The following is a 7,991-nucleotide window of genomic DNA, read 5'->3' as shown; positions in this document are numbered from 1 at the left end:
GGTTTAGATCTTTAGTGAGTGTCAGTCAGAGAACACATGATGAAATGCAATACTGCCGTATCTGTTAACCAGCCTAGTTCCAGGGTGCGCATGATTTACATCCTGGGGTAGCCCGTCCTATTGTCAGGGTTTAGATCTTTAGTGAGTGTCAGTCAGAGAACACATGATGAAATGCAATACTGCCGTATCTGTTAACCAGCCTAGTTCCAGGGTGCGCATGATTTACATCCTGGGGTAGCCCGTTCCTATTGTCAGGGTTTAGATCTTTAGTGAGTGTCAGTCAGAGAACACATGATGAAATGCAATACTGCCGTATCTGTTAACCAGCCTAGTTCCAGGGTGCGCATGATTTACATCCTGGGGTAGCCCGTTCCTATTGTCAGGGTTTAGATCTTTAGTGAGTGTCAGTCAGAGAACACATGATGAAATGCAATACTGCCGTATCTGTTAACCAGCCTAGTTCCAGGGTGCGCATGATTTACATCCTGGGGTAGCCCGTTCCTATTGTCAGGGTTTAGATCTTTAGTGAGTGTCAGTCAGAGAACACATGATGAAATGCAATACTACCGTATCTGTTAACCAGCCTAGTTCCAGGGTGCGCATGATTTACATCCTGGGGTAGCCCGTTCCTATTGTCAGGGTTTAGATCTTTAGTGAGTGTCAGTCAGAGAACACAATGATGAAATGGGCCCAGACAACAGCACAAAGGGCAAGAAGGTAGAGACAATAATACATTGAGTCTTTGAATGAAGAGATGGAGATAAAACGGTCCAGTTTGAGTGTTTAAATGTCCATTATCAAGTAAAATCACTACCTACTCTACCCCCAACCCCTAACTCTCCTCTGTCTTCTACTCTCACCCCCAACTCTCCTCTGTCTTCTACTTCCTGTTCCCCCCAACTCTCCTCTGTCTCTACCCCACCCCCAACTCTCCTCTTTATTCTACTTCCCCACTCCCCACCCCTAACTCTCCTCTGTCTTCTACTTCCCCACCCCCCACCCCTAACTCTCCTCTGTCTTCTACTCTACTCCCCACCAACTCTCCTCTGTCTTCTACTCCTCTACCCCCCCAACTCTCCTCTGTCTCTACTCTACTCCCCCCCCCTAATCCCTCCTCTGTCTTCACTCACCCCCCCCCAACCTCTCCCCTCTGCTTCTTACTCCCACCCCCCAACTCTCTCCCCTCTGCCCTTCACTTCCTACTCCCCCTAACTCTCCTCTGTCTCTACTTACCTCCCCTGTCCTCCTCTGTCTTCTACCTACCTCCCCTAACTCTTCCGTCTCTACCTCTACTCCCCCTAACTCTCCCCTCTGTCTTCAAGCACTCACCCCTAACTCTCCTCTGTTTTCTACTCTACCCCCAGTCCTCTCCCCTCTGTCTTCTACTCTACTCCCCCCAACTCTCCTCTGTCTTCTACTTCCCCCCCCTAACTCTCCTCTTGTCTTCACTACCTCCCCCTAACTCCCCTCCTCTGTTTTCTACTTCCTACCTCCCTAACTCCTCCCTCTGTCTTCTTACTCCTACCCCCAACTCTCCTCTGTCTTCTACTCCTGGTAATTTCCCCTAACTCTCCTCTCTGTCTTCTACTTCCCCCCTAACTCCCCCTCTGTCTTCTACTCTACCCCCTAACTCCCCTCTGTCTTCTACTCTCTACACTCTAACTCTCCTCTGTCTTCTACTCTACCCCCCTAACTCCTCCTCTGTCTTCACTTCTCCCTAACTCTCCTCTGTCTCACTCCCCCCCAACTCAGAATACACCACTTTTACGTCCCGAATGTTCAGATGTCTAGGATGGAGAAGAAGGGATGAAGAGGAGGCCAGAAGAGGGGCGTATGGGACCCAGGGTTCCAGAGCATAAAATTCCTGATGCATTGTGGGTATATTGACTTTACTGATGTAAAAAAAAATAATGAGTAGTTATTTATGATACAGCCTTTTGTCAGAAAAATAACCAAATAAACAAATGGACCCGTCTAACCTGTTGATGGTATTATATCAGTCAAATATAATGACGATTTAACCACACTGAACAAAAATAGAAACGCAACATGCAACAATTTCAAAGAGTTTACTAAGTTACAGTTCATATATGGAAATCAGTCAATTTAAATTAATTAATTAGGCCCTAATCTATGGATTTGACATGACTGGGGAATACAGATATGCATCTGTCGGTCACAGACACACATTAAAAAGAAAGGTAGGGATCAGAAAACCAGTCAGTATCTGGGGGTGGATCAGAACCAGTCAGTATCTGGGGTGGATCAGAACCAGTCAGTATCTGGGGTGGATCAGAACCAGTCAGTATCTGGGGTGGATCAGAAAACCAGTCAGTATCTGGGGTGGATCAGAACCAGTCAGTATCTGGGGTGGATCAGAACCAGTCAGTATCTGGGGTGGATCAGAACCAGTCAGTATCTGGGGTGGATCAGAACCAGTCAGTATCTGGGGTGGATCAGAAAACCAGAACCAGTCAGTATCTGGGGTGGATCAGAACCAGTCAGTATCTGGTGAACCCAGTCATATCAGAACCAGTCAGTATCTGGTGTGGATCAGAACCAGTCAGTATCTGGGGTGACTGGATCAGAACCAGTCAGTATCTGGGGTGGATCAGGATCAGTGTGGAAGAACCAGTCAGTATCTGGTTTGGATCAGAACCAGTCAGTATCTGGGGTGGATCAGAACCAGTCAGTATCTGGTGTGGTTCAGAACCAGTCAGTATCTGGTGGATCAGAACCAGTCAGTATCTGGTGTGATCAGAACCAGTCAGTATCTGGGGTGGATCAGAACCAGTCCGGTATCTGGTGTGGATCAGAACCAGTCAGTATCTGGTTTGGATCAGAACCAGTCAGTATCTGGTGTGATCAGAACCAGTCAGTATCTGGTGTGGTTCAGAAGAACCAGTCAGTATCTGGTTTGGATGAGTATCAGAACCAGTCAGTATCTGGTGTGGTTCAGAACCAGTCAGTATCTATCAGAACCAGTGTGGTGTGGATCAGAACCAGTCAGTATTTGTGGATCAGAGACAGTCGACCACAATTTCCCTTCACGCTGCATGAAGCACCTCCTTTGCATACAGTTGATCAGGCTGTTGACTGGGGCCCAAATTTTATCCAACTCCTCTTCAATCAGCTGTGAGAGATTGCTGGATATTGGCGGGAACTGGAACATGCTGTCGTACAAGTCGATCAAGAGCATCCGGGCGCTCCGAGCTCTTAGTTGTTTTGAATGCACTGAAGTTGGAGTTTCCCGAGTTCCCAGTTGTTTGAAAGCACCGAAAGTCGGAGGATTGAACTCGCGATGTCGGAGATTTCCAGATGTTTTGAACTCACTGATGAGATTTCCGGAGTTCCCGATGTTTCGAACTCACTGATGTCGGAGATTTCCGAGTTCCTGGATACTTTGAATGCGGCAAAAGCCCCAATTGAATGACGTACGTATCGTGCGAGGATCGAGCTGAAAGACCCCTCCAACAGTGTGACGTCAATAAGAAGCGACGGTGAGCAGGCCTACGATATCAATACACAAAAATAGGACGGGGAGAAATAAGGTTTATTTGTTTTTTGGTTAAATAAATCCGTTTGATTCAACGCAATGCCGAAAGTGAAAAGGAGCAGGAAACCACCTCCGAGATGGCTGGAGTTGATTGAACCGACATTGAAAAATTAGACCAAAAAATGAGAGAAGGTAATTTTAGCTAGGTAATAATGTTAGCCACCCTAAGCTAGTTAAGTCCGTACAAACGAGGCTCCGCTAACATCATGTCTACACAATGTTGACATTTGTTTAGGATATTTAACCAGTCAACTAGTACTCATTTCGCTAGCTATGTTACCGAGCTGTATGAATCTGACTTGGATCATTCCTGTTTTATGGTGTGACGAGCTGTGACAGCCAGATGTCTGCCGTTAACTTATTTACTCGTGTCCGTATGCTTCGTTTTTCCTATTGTGTGTTCTTGTTCAGATACCTCGAAAATCATGCCCCAAAATGCTGACGTTATATAGGTACCTTCTAAGTTAACTACACTGAATAAAATATAAACGCAACACGCAACAAAAAATAAATGTTACTGGGAGTTCATATATAATGAAATCCTTAAACTGAAATAAATTATTTAGGCCTAATCTATGGATTTCACATGACAGGGGATACAGATATGCATCTGTTGGTCACAGATACCTAATAAAAAAGGGTGGACTGTAGTCAGTATCTGGGGTAATTGTGTATCTGATCAGAACCAGTCAGTATCTGGGGTGGATCAGAACCAGTCAGTATCTGGGGTGGATCAGAACCAGTCAGTATCTGGTGTGGATCAGAACCAGTCAGTATCTGGTATCTGTATCTGGTTTGGATCAGAACCAGTCAGTATCTGGTATCTGGTTTGGATCAGAACCAGTCAGTATCTGGTGTGGATCAGAACCAGTCAGTATCTGGTGTGGATCAGAACCAGTCAGTATCTGGTGTGACCACAATTTGGCTCGTGCAGCGCGGCACGTCTCCTTCTCATAGAGTTGATCAGGCTGTTGATTCTGGTGTAATGTTGTCCCACTCCTCTTCAATGGCTGTGAGAAGTTGCTGGATATTGGAGTGAAACTGGAACATGCTGTCCATCCAGAGCATCCCAAACATGCTCAATGGGTGACATGTCTGGTGAGTATGCAGGCCATGGAAGAACTGGGACATTTTCAGCTTCCAGAAATTATGTGCACATTATCATGCTGAAACATGAGGTGATGGTGGAGGATCAACAATGGGCCTTAGGATCTCCTCACGGTATCTCTGTGCATTCAAATTGCCATCAATAAAATGCAGTGAGTTTGTTGTATGTAGCTTATGCCCACAACCACCATGGGGCACTCTGTTCACAGCGTTGACATCAGCAAACTGGGCTCGCCCATGGCGTTAAGGCCACGCTGTCTGCCATCTGCCCGGCACAGTTGAAACTAGGATTCATCTCGTGAAGAGTAATTTCTCCAGTATACCAGTGGCCATCGAAGATGAGCATTTGCCCACTCAGTTGGTTACTAAAGTCAAATTGCAGTAGTCAGGTCGAATTTGCGGAGGAGCAACTTGGCACGTAGATGACAGTTTCTGACAGCTCAGGAGAAATTCTTTAGCTGTGCAAACTTACAGTTTCCTGGTCAGCTGGTCTCAGACAATCCCACATGCAAAGAAGCCGGATGTGGGGCCTCCCCGGTGGCTTAGGGTGAAGGGCGCCTGCACTGCAGCGCTACAGCTGTGCCACTGAGTCCTTGGGTTCGCCGCCCAGGCTCTGTCGTGGCCGGGCGCGCACGAGAGGTCCATGGGGCGACGCACAATTGGCCTGGCGAAGGCCACCGGGTTAGGGAGGGCTTGGTCGTAGGATGTCCTTGTCTCGCGCACCAGCGACCTCCTGTGGCGGGTCGGGCGCGTGTCGCTAACCAAGTGGCCAGGTGCACGGTGTTTCTCCGACCTGTTGTGTGGCTGGCTCCTCGGTTGGATGCGCTGTGTTAAGAAAACAGCGGCTTGCGTTTTGGTGGTGTATCGGAGGACGATGACCTCAACCGTCCTCCTTTGAGCCCGCACGGGGTAGTTGTGTTTTATGAGACAAGATAGCAGCTACTACAACGGTTGGGATACCACACTAGAGAAACAATTTTTTTTTTTTTGCCAGTCGGATGAGACCTGGGCTGGTGGTTTGTTAGGTGTGTTGTTTGGGACCCACTGATAAATTTAAAGGAAAAATTCACTCTAAAAATGACGGAGGCTTACATGGCAGAGGAATGAACATTGAATTCTCTGGCAACATCTCTGGTGGACATTCCTGCAGTCAGCATGCCTGTGCGCTCCTCACCTTGAGATACCTGTGGCGTTGTGTGTGACAAATCTGCACATTTTAGTGGCTTTTATTATCCCCAGCACAAGGTGCACCTGTGTAACAATCATGCTGTTTAATCAGCTTGATATGCCACACCTGTCAGGTGGATGGATTATCTTGGCAAAGGAGAAATGCTCACTAACAGGGTGTAAACAAAGTTGTGCACAATTTGAAAGAGATTCGAGGGTTTTTTTTGTTTATGGGAAAATTTCGGGATGAACCATGTTGTGTTTTTATATTGTTCAGTATAGTTAGTTTAGCAACCAACCAGCCTAGTAGCGCTTAGCTAGCTACAATATAAGGTGATGTGTATGAATGTGAATCTTGGATAAGCGGTTATCTTGGATAATGTGAATCTTGGATAACGATTGCATCTGGATAATGTGAATCTTGGATAATTCCTGTATTGTATTGATGACCAGCTGTGATTGTCTCCTTCCAGCGGGGACGGAGCCTCACGAGGGGAAAGCGAAGGTGGAGTCCCTGTGGCTGATATTCAGACTGCATCATCAGAGGAGAGATATCTTCGACTTGTTCTACAAGATAAAGGCCATCAGCAGAGGTAGATATTACTGTTCTACAAGAGGAAGGCCATCAGCAGAGTAGATGTTATAGGATGTTTATAGGACAGGCTGCTGTAGTGACCTCCAGGACAGGCTCCTGTAGTGACCTCCAGGACAGGCTGCTGTAGTGACCTCCAGGACAGGCTGCTGTAGTGACCTCCAGGACAGGCTCCTGTAGTGACCGTGACCTCCAGGACAGGGTCCTGTAGTGACCTCCAGGACAGGCTCCTGTAGTGACCTCCAGGACAGGCTCCTGTAGTGACCTCCAGGACAGGGTCCTGTAGTGACCTCCAGGACAGGCTGCTGTAGTGACCTCCTGGACAGGCTCCTGTAGTGACCTCCAGGACAGGGTTAATGTTAAGTGTGTGTGTGTGTGTGTGTGTGTGTGTGTGTGTAGAGCTGTATGACTACTGTATTAAGGAGAGTTATGCTGATAAGAACCTGATTGCTAAGTGGAAGAAACAGGGATACGAGAACCTGATCGCTGTGTGTGTGTGTGTGTGTGTGTGTGTGTGTGTGTGTGTGTGTGTGTGTGTGTGTGTGTGTGTGTGTGTGTATAGAGCTGTATGACTACTGTATTAAGGAGAGTTATGCTGATAAGAACCTGATTGCTAAGTGGAAGAAACAGGGATACGAGAACCTGATCGTGTGTGTGTGTGTGTGTGTGTGTGTGTGTGTGTATAGAGCTGTATGACTACTGTATTAAGGAGAGTTATGCTGATAAGAACCTGATTGCTAAGTGGAAGAAACAGGGATACGAGAACCTGATCGCGTGTGTGTGTGTGTGTGTGTGTGTGTGTGTGTGTATAGAGCTGTATGACTACTGTATTAAGGAGAGTTATGCTGATAAGAACCTGATTGCTAAGTGGAAGAAACAGGGATACGAGAACCTGATCGCTGTGTGTGTGTGTGTGTGTGTGTGTGTGTGTGTGTGTGTGTGTGCTGTGTAGAGCTGTATGACTACTGTATTAAGAAGAGTTATGCTGATAAGAACCTGATTGCTAAGTGGAAGAAACAGGGATACTGAGAACCTGATCGCTGTGTGTGTGTCTCTGTGTGTGTGTGTGTGTGTCTCTGTGTGTGTGTGTGTGTGTGTGTGTAGGCTGTATGACTACTGTATTAAGGAGAGTTATGCTGATAAGAACCTGATCGCTAAGTGGAAGAAACAGGGATGCAGAGAACCTGATCGTGTGTGTGTGTGTGTGTGTGTGTGTGTGTGTGTGTGTGTATAGAGCTGTATGACTACTGTATTAAGGAGAGTTATGCTGATAAGAACCTGATCGTGTGTGTGTGTGTGTGTGTGTGTGTGTGTGTGTGTGTGTGTGTGTGTGTGTGTGTGTGTGTGTGTGTGTGTGTGTGTATGTGTGTATAGAGCTGTATGACTACTGTATTAAGGAGAGTTATGCTGATAAGAACCTGATCGCTAAGTGGAAGAAACAGGGATACGAGAACCTGTGCTGCCTTCGCTGCATCCAGACACGAGACACCAACTTTGGAACCAACTGCATCTGGTCGAGTTCCCAAGAGCAAACTGGAGGTGTGAGTACTACTACACAATACTATAGTA

At 46.9% G+C, this 7,991-nt stretch overlaps 1 pseudogene; it reads left to right on the top strand.

Moving 5' to 3' along the window:
* Window positions 1–3,595: 3,595 nt before the first annotated feature.
* LOC135566169 (protein BUD31 homolog) lies at window positions 3,596–7,967 on the top strand (annotated as a pseudogene).
* Window positions 7,968–7,991: the final 24 nt, after the last annotated feature.

The sequence above is a fragment of the Oncorhynchus nerka genome, unplaced genomic scaffold, assembly GCF_034236695.1.
Source record: "Oncorhynchus nerka isolate Pitt River unplaced genomic scaffold, Oner_Uvic_2.0 unplaced_scaffold_6898, whole genome shotgun sequence".
In the NCBI taxonomy this organism is placed as follows: Eukaryota; Metazoa; Chordata; class Actinopteri; order Salmoniformes; family Salmonidae; genus Oncorhynchus; species Oncorhynchus nerka.
This window is presented reverse-complemented; position numbering and strand designations above follow the sequence as displayed.